The 12541-nt window shown below is 34.1% G+C and overlaps 2 protein-coding genes across 2 annotated transcripts in view; one reads left to right on the forward strand and one right to left on the reverse strand.

Annotated features, from left to right (window-relative positions):
* The window catches only part of AVEN (apoptosis and caspase activation inhibitor), a 166302-nt gene that overhangs the window by 95876 nt on the left and 57885 nt on the right, over positions 1–12541 (reverse strand). The gene's annotated exons all lie outside the window — the stretch shown is intronic.
* Positions 19–12541, forward strand: part of CHRM5 (cholinergic receptor muscarinic 5) — an 85881-nt gene continuing 73358 nt past the window's right edge. The window contains exon 1 of the mRNA XM_017539545.2: positions 19–5290. The gene's annotated coding sequence lies outside the window, so the exon portion shown is untranslated. The remainder of the gene's footprint in view (positions 5291–12541) is intronic.

Below are 12541 nucleotides of genomic sequence, written 5' to 3' on the forward strand. Positions count from 1 at the left end.
AAAACGTACACACAACAAACTCCGGAGCCCATCCAAATAATCCTACTTGCCCCAGAGAATGGCTCCTTGCCAGATTGATGAAGATGCAGTATGAGCGCTCATCAAGAAAGCAGGAATGATCTCACTACAGAAAGAATTAGTGGGGCATTCACAAACTTAGAAATCTAAAGGACTCCAGTAACCAGGATCTAAAAGGATGTGATGTGACCTTATGATCAAATGTTAACGTCCCCACTAGCCTACGGGGTTCTTAGGGTCTAAGGCCTTACTTTAAAAAAAAAAAACCTACCCCCAGGACATAGCATATTTCTAGAACCTGGAATATAAGAAGCATTTCATGAATACTTGATGAGGAATAGTAGTGCCTAATCTCCCTGGAACAAAGCTGTTCCTCTTACTAGGGTATGCTTGTAAAATCAGAGCTTTCTAAAGTGTGGTCTGGAGACCTCTAGTGGTTGTCTGCAGTTCACATAAGGTCAAAATCTTAAGGATGACAGATGAGCAAAGAGCCAAATATCAGGACACAGGTTAAGGCCTGAGACGAGTGAAACAAGTGGGTGCTACAGTAGAGGAATAAACTAGAGAATTTTAAAAATGAAAGCCTTTTTAAAAGTATCTAAATTGTAAGATAAAAATGCAATCTTTTTCTTCCCAACAAACTGATGCCAAAAGAAAAAAAAAAGGCTATAATTTTACCTGAATGTGATACATATGAAGACAGCAATTGTTTCCTCATAATCAACTGTATTGCAAATTACAACAAATCTAGTTCATACCCCCATCACTACTTAGGTTTTCTTTTTTAATTTAATTAAACAAATGATTAGTATTTTAAAGCACATTGTTATTTGAGAGGTCATAATACAATTCAGGAAAGAAAATCACCCCTTTATAAATTCGACGCACAGAAAACATGAAGAAAACATTCTGTGTATATTAAAGACAGTCAACTCTCCAGGTCATCTGAGATCTCAGAGAAACCGCAGATCTCACTTTTGTAGAATGTTACTTATGCTGGAGAGACACCACTCTTTCAACATTATACTGGGAGTCTCACACTTAGGTGAAATGATCATCATTGTCAGTAGGCAATCTAATCTTACTGGACTCTGAAATCACCTTGCCTGGATTCATATCACAGTTCAACATCTTACTAACAGGATAAACTTGAGCAAGTTACTTAACCTTTATGTATTTCAGTTTCCTCCCTTATAGAAGATGAATAATAACAGTCTGCCTCAGAGCTTTAAAAGCAAATGTATTATACATCCAAAGAACTGAGCACAGTAAGGAGTCAACAAATGTTTATTACAATTAATGTGCTAAAAATGACCTAGTATGACTCACATAAGTCAACGAGGATTTGATTTCTTCAAAAAGAATTTAAAAGCGTATTTATTTTAGAAACAGCTTCCATGAGTCCACAATAAATGTCTTAAAATCCAACTTTTTCTCTTCGTTTATTAACTGAAAAATAATCACAATCAATTGAGATTATAAATATTTGAAATGCCCTAAAAATAAGTAGTTGCCACAGGAAAAATCATTAACTATAAATCCTACTCATCTAAGAAGTGGGGAGCATAAAGGAGAGACTTTTTTCTTTATAAAAGTATTTACAGTTTTGTAAACAGCTATGAACATAATTCCAGGTATGGACCCAATGTTCTAGCAAAAAAGGACCTTGTAAAAGAAAAAAATCATTTCTCTTATACATAAAGTTATTTGAAAGTCTATGATGTTTCTGAAGTTGTTTGGTCAACTTTACAGTCACAATAGGAGAGTTTAGATTAAATATGAGAATACATAGAGTTGCAAAGAGGGAGAGCTGAGATACCTGAAGAGAAGAAAAACGTGCTTTATTATGTGTATCAGAGAAAACATAAAAGTCCATATCCCTAAGACTTTCTCCTTCTCCTCAAATTTTGGGTGGAAAAACAAGTCATCTACCCAACTAGCTACTCAACCCATTAGATCTCTGAACAATACAATTCATGTAGACAACTCCTTGCTTCAAAGCAGAAAGTTCACCCTATAGAAAGTAAAAAATAAGTACAGCTTTTTATTTGAAAAAAGAACAACACCAGGAATACCAAGAGCAAAGTTTGGCAGAAAATTACTTTCTACGATGGCTGAAATATAACTATTTTTTATTTGGAACTCTACAGGTCAGTACTTGAGTCAATGGTTTTCTATTAATTCAGTTTATAGCTAATGTACTGAGAGATAATGATCTGAAATACTTGCACCCAAAATAGACTCGTAGTCTATTATTCCAGTTCCCTCTACAACCACTTTTTCACCCACCATACAAAGTTCTCCAGCGGAACCTGCATATTTGCAAAACGTTCTCCTAATGTTGACATTGCATTACAAATGACTGAGAAAAATTTCAGAAACGACTTGGAAAGAGAACAGAAGCATTTTTACTCATGTTTTCCTATTCAACTTATCTATATGTAAATGGTGATAATTAGTAACTGTTTCCTAAGACTTCAAAAAAGTGATTGGCACATATAGTCCTCAGCAAGATTTAAGGGACAAGGTATAATTTGAGAACATAAGGTATAACATAAAGTTTCCAAGAGTTCATGCCATAACATGACATATGACAAGAGATTCTCAAGAGTGAGCACCTTGGGAGAGAAATATTCTATTGCTCTCCATAAAAAATAGGAGCATGGTCCTCTGCAGTGGCTTTGAGCCTAGATGGAAACAAAATTATAAATTCCATCTATACCCCATTAATGGCTTCCCATATTCACCACCCCCATTCTCATTCATCTAGCCAATTTGAAAGATGAGATAAGAGTAAGAAAAGGGAAACTGAATGAGAATGAATTTCAACAGGTGAGGATGCAGCACATAAGTTATTTTCAGGAACTCATGCTATTTTATTTTTGAAAAAGTTAAGTGAACAGCCAAATGTTATGCTGTTCAAACTTCATAGAAAAATTTAAATTGGGAAAAAACCTTGACATTAATGAAAAAAGGTATATAATATTATAGTCATCAATGCTTATAAACACAATGACCCCATTTGACACATTTTTACTTCTCTCATTTTAGATCTCCACCAAACTCTAAGTCACATTCAATCATGGAAATGGCTTAATAATCAGGGGCTTAAAACTTGGAGTGTTTATTATGGAAGTGACCAGTATATAATCACTAATCATTACCACATAAAATTACAATCCTTTTCATTATCATGCAATGTTAAGTGGGAAATGTTCAAGAAAAATACTCTAGACATGTTTTCTTGCACAAATATTCCTGTTACAAACGTGTGTCAAAGACTACTATAAAACTAAAATTTATTTTTCTCATCTAAGTCATCACAGTGTTTAAAATTCTATTGTCTAACAATTGAAGTGTATACTTTGTCTAGATTCTCTCAGAAGAAAACCTGCATAACGGCAGTTTCTGAGACAAAAGGAATTTGAAATGACCTGGATATTAAATGACTCCAAAGAATTACAGCTTATGTATTAGGTGTGATAATGTCACAGGGTCATGTGAAAAGTGTTCATAATTTAAAAATATATATACCAAAGTATGACTAGGTGAAATGAGATTTGCTTTAAAATATTTTAGACAAGAATTGAATCTGACAATTCAAATAATTGACAATTTGACAATTACTGAATCTGAGTAATGAGTTTCTGAAGGTTCGTGTATTATTTTTGTATTCTTTTTCAGAGTTTTGTGTAAGTTTGAAATGTTTTGTAGTAATTTTTTAAATATTTAAAAGCATTATATTGTCTAGATATACTCATAAAGAACTCTGGCAGGCAAGGAAAAAACGTTTATATTTAAAATTTAAATTTTAAATTGAAGTGCAATATTTAAAATTTGAATTTTAAATTTAAAAACTGAAGTGCAAAAATTATGAAACTGACATTTTAAAATCTATTCTTTTATACAGAGAATCTGGATTTCATCTAATTTAAGAAAAAGCTTTAATGAAGACCCTATTAAAAGTCTGTATCAAATGAGGACTTACAATGCTTTATTCCAAAGCAACAAAATGCATATGTCCAAAAGATGTATAAAAACAGGCGTGCATTTAGCAAAAAAGAAAAGAAAAGCAGACTTTTCTCTGCTACAAATGTTTAAAACTCACAGTATAGTCTTTCTATCTCAAAGACTTAAAAATTATTTTCCTTCTTTAGGGAAAACCATATGATGAGAAAACAACTCGGCAACATGTCTGTGAATAATGCCTAGCAAAGCTTTAAAAAAAAAAAAAAAAAAAGAAAAAAAAAAGCTTCTAGCCAAAAAGACTAAGAGGGAAGAATGAACATTTTCAGAAGCATTTTGGAACCTTATTTCCAGCTGCCTTCGTGCTAAGCCCTCTTTTTCCTCCCAAAATACGTCACTTAACTGTCTGTCAAATAACTCTTGCCCATTCTACCTGATCACACTCTGAAGCTGCAGCTTTTCCTGCTTTCGCTTCTCAATGACAAGCTGTTCAAACAGAGAACACCTATCAAAACGAGTATCATCATCTGCTTTCTTTCTTCGTTTCAGGATATACTGCTGTCCATCAGGGGAAGTAATTAATGGGTTTATGTATGGAAGCGTCATCCCATCAGTTTACTGTCTGGTTTGAATAGCTCCCATCAGCTCTTCATTCATGCCAAGTACGTTTACCGGACAGAGACATGATAAAGCCATACCACCTTTTGGATTTTTACCTCACTATTCAAAAAACAGTGAACCAGAAGCATGGGTTACAAAAGCACAAGGAGGACAGAAGAAATGCCTTCATCCTCTACAGAAAGGAAGCTAATGAAATGAAAAGTTGGTAAGCAGAAAGGAAAGCAAGAGAGTACAAGAACATCCATGCTTCTAGTCCAGATAATGCGTTTTAAAACAGCTTGATTTGGAAGTGTGTGTAATTCTGAAATACGAACAAGCAGAACTTTTCCAGGAGGAAAATATACATACGAACAACCAGGATTTCTCATTGCTGAAGCATTCAATGAATCTTTAATAAGTTCTGAACACTCAAATTGTCTGTGGTCAGATCAACTGCTGTTATCAGATAAAGGCAAAACTCACCCTTCTGCTTCTATAATCCTATCCAAATAGAGTCTTCATGTAGCGCGTACTATCCTAACTAATGCTACAGGATTATCAGGAATACAGATATAAAGACACTTAAAGAAATAAAACACTGGCAAAAGAAAACATGAAAGGAAAGTAGAGAATTAATTTCAGGTCTCGAAGCTTACTATTTCCAGCCAGAGTTCAAATTACTGAGCTTCAAACAAACCACTGCCAGGTAAGATTTAATTTTATAACCTTAATTTATATCTTGTCTACTGGAATTAAATCTGCTCGTGCTGTGAATGAACTAGTGGATTTGAATTTCATGCAACCCTTTCCTTAAGCTTTTGCAGATTTAAGCTGAGGTAAACACTTGTTTTTACTTATGCTGCATAAACAAGTCACTCATAGATAATAAAGCATCTAAAACTCCCGTTCATTTTTCATTGAATTTGTCTCATCTTTGTCTTTTTCATCCCAATTTTGTTTTATTTAATAGCTTGAAAACAATGCATGAAGAGAGCCCTGAATGGTGCATAAGGGCCATTCACAGACATTGTTTACCAACAATATTCAAATGAACTTTGCTTCCTAGAGTACTTGATGAGAGAAGGAAAAATTAATAAGTATTTTAAATATTTCTCTTCATACAAAGGAACAAAAGCTCAATGACTGATTTCTATTGTTAGCAAGAAAAAAGCTGTGATGTCATTTCATTCATACTAAAGAAAAATAATCTCTACTAAATCAAGATATATAACACTCTTGTAGGATGGGGCTAATTTATCCTGAAGATACCAGACAATTTTATAATAGACTAAATGAAGACATTTTTCTGATTTAACAAGAGGACAAAAGGATAAAAGATGTCTGGTACCTTAACACCTCAAAGCTTTGACTCAGGTCAGTGGTCCAAACTGTAAAATGCTGAGCACTAGTGAAGCCATCAGAGAATTTTAAAAGATACAGTGCCTTTTAGAAATTCCCTAGAAATCACTGCATAATGAGACTTCTAGAGAGACAATCTTATGTAAAAACAACAGAAAGGAATCATCTGATTTTCTTCATCTGATATTTTAATTTCCTACATAGATATTTTTAGCAGAAATCCCAACCACATTGGTTTTCATATAAGTTTCTTTGCAAAAGTGAGGTCCAAAGCACCTTATCGTAAAGAAGCCCTACAACAAATAATCCTATTTCTATTATCTTAGAAGGGAGGAGACAGGGAAACAAGAGCAAATCACACCTAACTATGGAGATCTTGTGATAATACACATCAGGTTATCAGAAGTAAGTATTCAATACTTGTCTAAAAGTAGTCAAATTTGAAACTGTCTTCCATTTCACTGAATTCTTTTGTCAAATTTTAGTTAATTAAGGGAGTAAATTATATGATCCCTTCAAGCTTTCCAAGACAGTCTATAAACAACCTTAAATATCATAAGTCTTTTACATCTGAAGTCACTACAGAAACTTACCTGTCATTTTCCAGTAACAAAGGAAAACAGCAATTTAATACAAGTAGTGATTATCTAATATACCAATGTGTTTCAGAGAAAAAAGTGTGTATTTAGAAATCTCAAAAGACTTCATACGTACACCAGACATAACTAAAAGTTAAGTTGCTGTTGTTGTTCATCTACACTAAGAAATAGCTGAACCCTTAAGCGTTCTTTCATCTCTTTCCTCCTTATTATATTACAGTTTGTAAACAGTCATGATTCAAAAATATGTAGATATTTTAAATGAAGAACACTAATCAATATTTTAAATTGTAATTAAAGATTTTTAATTAATTTGGACACAAGTATGAAATTTATATTATGCTCAAACAATTTGCTTCCAATAAACAGAATTAAGGGGTGGAAATAACAATATTCCTTAAGTGTTCTGGATTTTATTTACTCATTGTAATGTAAACAGAGACTCACAACCCACTACTCTGGGGGCTTTCTTTCTATAACTCACCTTCTAATGACAATGGATGGGCAAATGAATACTACCTCACTCCACCCCAGTTTGGTCCTTGTCAGCATCAATGCCAGTGAATTTTCATTTTCTTTCCTATCCAAGTCAAGGCTCTGCTCTATAACAACCCATTTAGAAAAGTGATTGTTGAAGTTTCAACAACAGCTTTCAAAAAAAATACCCTACAGCAATTTGGAATAATCGATATTTTCTTCACATAGGGTGAAAAAAAAAAATTGAAAACTGCTTCAACTTTACATCTCACAGGTACAAATGGATAAGAGATTTTACACTAGTACCCGAAGATTTGGTTATTTACAGGAATTTTTCTCTGGTATTGATAGATTTAACAAAGAGATTCTAAACAGTCCTGGAATGCAGTCAATGACTATTTGTTTCTGCAATTTAGAATGTACTTCATTCACACATATTATATAAAAGTATTGTATTGTAAAAGTAATGTGATTGTGTATTATTGGTTTCTTTCATAGAAATGGAGCAAATATTTTGGCTGCCATATTCTTACAATGATACCTATTACTAGATCCTTAAAGTCTGGTCATTGTAAAGTATCCGAAAGCTGTAAGATTTTATTTAAACCATGATAAAATAAAAATAGGCATACAGGACAAAATGAACACATCTATTTTGTGTCTGCTGACATAACAATCTTACAAGTAATTTTTGTCTGAAATACCAATTTTATATACAAAATATACAACTTTGTACATAAAATTAGAAACATACCTAAAGTCCATTTTTGTGTGTTAGCATTTAACTTAAAGGGACTGATATTACATAATATTTTTAAATGCATTAAATGTATATTTACTTATGTCTATATTATTATAACTTTAAGTTTTCATAAGGAATTTTTTTCATTCCATGATAATGGCACAGTGTTGCAAGCCTAATTCAACCGGGCATTTTAACTAGCCAATATATTTGTTCCTTATTAGGGTTAATTTTCTTTATGAAGTGACCAAATTTGAACAAGAATGTAGTTCACCATGAAGATGCATCTCCTCTCCAGCTTCTTCCTGCTGAGAGAGAACAGTCTTCGGTTTGTGACATCACAATCTGTGACTGGGAAAGTGGCTCTGATATCAAATAGATGATTATATCCTTTCAGTGTGAACTAGCTGAAAGAGAGATGTAAGCACTATTATTTCAAGTCATATGACCAAGACACTAAAGAGATGCATGACAGGAACTGAATTAGAGAAAGATGCTTTTATTCCATTTGTCACTTTTTCAGCATCAACTATTGAAGATAAAAGTACCATCTCACAGTTGTCTTCATTAATAATTTGAAAGTGGGAGTAAACATCATGTTGGTTAAATTCACAGACCAAAATAAAATGGGAATAAGGAAAATACCAATAAGCAAGCAGACAGTCATGAAAGAGGCCCCTAGAGAACTGAGGAAAAAATGCAAAATTTCACCTTAGTTCAAACAGAAATACTGATGTTACTCGGAAAATTGAAAAATTACCAAAACACCCAAAATGGGAAAGACGGTCTCTTTGAATGAGAAAGAGATCCCTAAATATAGATTATAAAGTGATTCCATGACATAGATTAATTAGCATCTGACACATGGACTAGTATAAGGGCAGGGAGGAGGCTGGTTAACACCTTTCTAAGAAACCATGAATTTGTTGAGGAAAAAAAAAAAACTACTGTGTTCTGTGAAAGTCTTCAATGAATATTTGTAAAAAATAAATAAAAATAAATCAGGAGTTAGGGTTTAATAAAGGAAACAAAAATGAGTGCTCCTCTTACAAACATATAGGCATATACAGGCCTCTTTTTGTAATCTTTGCTTGCAACTGTAGCCAAAGGACAAAAGAGACCAACAAATCCTTCCACATTGAACACATGTGCAGTCTGTCCTTTGATTAGTGGCAATACCCTCATTCAAAGTATCAGTTATTTGTGACCGACCCTCCTAGACTCAGAGCCAATACAAAGATGATGTGTAAAAAATACAGTAACAACTCTACACATAATTACAAGTCAAGCTGAAGTTTCATCATTTATAGTTACACAGATTGCTTGATCCAGTGCTATGTAGAGAATTCTTATCAATTGGTTCATTACAGCCAACTGGATTATTCAACAGTTGTTTAAAGATGCTGACATTCTCCATTTTTCATATTGAAATTATTAGTGAAATAACTCAATATGGACCAATCAGAAAACATTACTTTTATAGACATATTGGTTGATGTCACACTGTTGTTGTCATCTTCAGACTATGTGGGCCTTCTTATTTCCTGATTATCACTATAGAAATGTAGCACTGAATAATGTGTTCTTTAAGAAGCAAAAGCTAGAGATGATTTCCAGTTCAGGTATCAACTAAAAATCCTTAGCTATTTATAGAATTTTTTGGTACAGTAACCTCGAAAGCTGTTGGTGTACATCTATCAGGCTCAGTATATAACATGATACAATTCTTAACACTTAATATTTTATCAATTGTATACCTTCCTTTCATATGTGTTGCAAAGACACAGCCCTCTACTGCAGTATCTTGTGCGTAACTTGTGGTAATACCAACAGAAGAGCTTTTCATGCCTAGGAACTTCCACAACACTTTGAGGATACTTCTTTTATAACACCTTGTTAGATTGCACCGAAAACCTATTTATGGCCAATCATAGTGAGTCATACCTGTAATCCCAGGTATTTCAAACAGAAATACTGATGCTACTCGGAAAATTGAAAAATTACCAAAACACCCAAAATGGGAAAGACGGTCTCTTTGAATGAGAAAGAGATCTCTAAATATAGATTATAAAGTGATTCCATGACATAGATTAATTAGTATCTGACACATGGACTAGTATAAGGGCAGGGAGGGGGTTGGTTAACACCTTTCTAAGAAAGTGCTTTGGGAGGCCAAAGCAGGAGGATTGCTTGAGGCCAGGAGTTCGAGACCCACCTAGGCAACACAGCAGGACTCAACCTCTATAAAAAATTTAAAAGTTAAAAAAAAATAAAATCTATTTAATACAGTTGTATCACATATGAAATTGCATTTTTCATGGTTGAGGGCCTTAAGAATAAAGGCCATACCTAATTTATCTGTCTATTCCCAAGGAAAGTTCAGCAGTAGTTAATCAATAGATGTGTTAAATGCATGTGAACATGTATCTTAATACATTCTCAGGTACAATCTCAAACAGGCAGAAGACTAGTGATCCTAAAATATACCTCAGCTACATTTCACTGATAATGGGCAAGTAGGTAACTCAGAAAAGTCTAATGAAGGAGGCTTTTAAAGTAATTTACACTGAAATAATAGCTATAAGGAGATAACGTCTGTTAGGGATATTATATGATGTTATTAGGTATGCAAATACAGGATAGCAAATTTATTCCTTATGCTTTTGCTGTATTTGGCATATGGAAATCTCATTTGCTCTACTACACTGTCATCTAGAATTTCATCAATAATCCAAAAGGATTTAAATTGGTCTTCTTATTATTAAAAAGTGACTTCAGGAGAATTTGAGTATTTTGCAAATGAAATTGAAGAGATACTGCAATCATCTTTCTACTCAAAGATGAGTGGAGAAAGTGACAGACTTAAAATATTACATTTATTCTATTGGTTGTTTTGCCTGCCCCCCCTTCACTCTCTGTGAGGAATCAATCTTTGCAAGTTACCTATGTTACATCTCCCAAGTCATCTCTTCTCCTTATGCCAACCACACAATATATCAACAATGGTGATTTCTTTAAAAGCACGGGCAAAGACTAAAAGGCTATGCCATGCCTCAACCTCTATGATAGAAATTAAAACAGCAGAGTGTTGATGTAAGCCAGCATCACTCTAGAATTCATCAACATGTGTGTTGGGGTGAGGGCAGCTGTAATCTAAAAATGCTCAGGGTACATGAATAATGCATGCATACGTCCTTACGGAAATCTGATTTGATGTTGGTGTGCACAACTTAAGATTTTGAGCTTTGGGCCAGGTACGGTGGCTCACGGCTATAATCCCAGAACTTTGAGAGGCCAAGAAGGGTGGATCACCTGAGGTCAGGAGTTCGAGACCAGCCTGGCCAACATGGTGAAATCCCGTTTCTATTAAAAATACAAAAATTAGGCAGGTGTGGTGGTGTGCACCTGTAATCCCAGCTACTCGGGAGGCCAAGGCAGGAGAATCGCTTGAACCTGGGAGGCAGAGGTTGCAGTGAGCCAAGATTGCATCATTGCAGTCCAGCCTGGATAAAGAGAGTGAAACTCTGTCCCAAAGGAGAGAAAAAAAAGATTTTGAGCTTTGTCATCCTATCATGTTTTCAGCCATGTTACCTTCTTTCAAACAAGATCTTAGATAAAATGACATATAAAACATATAAGAGCAGATTTGCTCAACCCTAGTTGGGTTGAGACGGAAAGCTCAGAGCCCACGGGCCCCCTTCTCACCCCATCTCTCCTCCACACATTTCTTGGATACCTTCTAAGATATATTTGTTGTAATTGTTCTGCCATCTAGAGGATTCACAAAGGTATTCTGCATTTTACTGCATGTTTTTTATTCCATATAGACATTGTCAAACACTCTAACCTAAAATTCCTGGAATATGTCAAGCAATAGTATTTTCTAGACCAAGAGGACACAGGTTGCAAAACAGGGCTGCTTAGCTATGCAGAATGCTACTCAATTATTCTGTTGCCTAAACACTGATCAAGCAACCAAGACCTAGGATTCAAATAAATTATAAGTTGATTTTAAAAGGGACTAAACATCTATAATTTGGGTTGGAGTAGAAACCAAAATTAACAAAATCTCAGAAAATTATTATTTGCAATCAAGAAGACATAGAAACACAAAGAATTTGTCATAACAGAACTCAGAATGTAGTGTGAGAAAACAACAGAATTAGTTAGAAATACCAGGTCCCCTTTATCATGTTCTTTCACCTAGCAACATTGTGCCAAACACTGGCAATGTCTTGAGTTGTTTCCAGGTTTGTGAACACTGCAATTGACTTGCCTTTGTGAGTGAGATGGGGTGCAAGTATTTAAGCTTGAGCCTCCACTTATAACTAAATATTATAACTAGCAGGATAGATTGGATAAAATCAACTTTAAGAAGAGGGAAATATGATCTTCCATCTACAAAAGCCACATTTCAATTATTGTCATACTATTTATATCACAATTTATTCATTTGCATTCAGTGATCATCGCCAACACTGTCCTATTTACTAAGAAAATCGCATAACTATTAATCCAAAATCTCAAATGATTCCTACTTTGAAGCCAATCTCCTAAGTGAGCAGTGTTGCTTTTTTCTCTAAAATACTTTAAAATATTTTCAAATACATTCTTGAGATTCATTTTTAAGTATTATGAGTTATTTTAAACCAACAGCCAATACTCACGTGCTTATTATGCAGCTTCAACTAATATAAATTTCTGCCATTCTTGCATCAGATTTTTTATGGCCTCCCCATAAATGGATCTGGGAAGAACACACCTTTATTCTACAAGTGTT

Source organism: Cebus imitator, unplaced genomic scaffold (assembly GCF_001604975.1).
Source record: "Cebus imitator isolate Cc_AM_T3 unplaced genomic scaffold, Cebus_imitator-1.0 Scaffold119, whole genome shotgun sequence".
NCBI lineage: Eukaryota > Metazoa > Chordata > Mammalia > Primates > Cebidae > Cebus > Cebus imitator.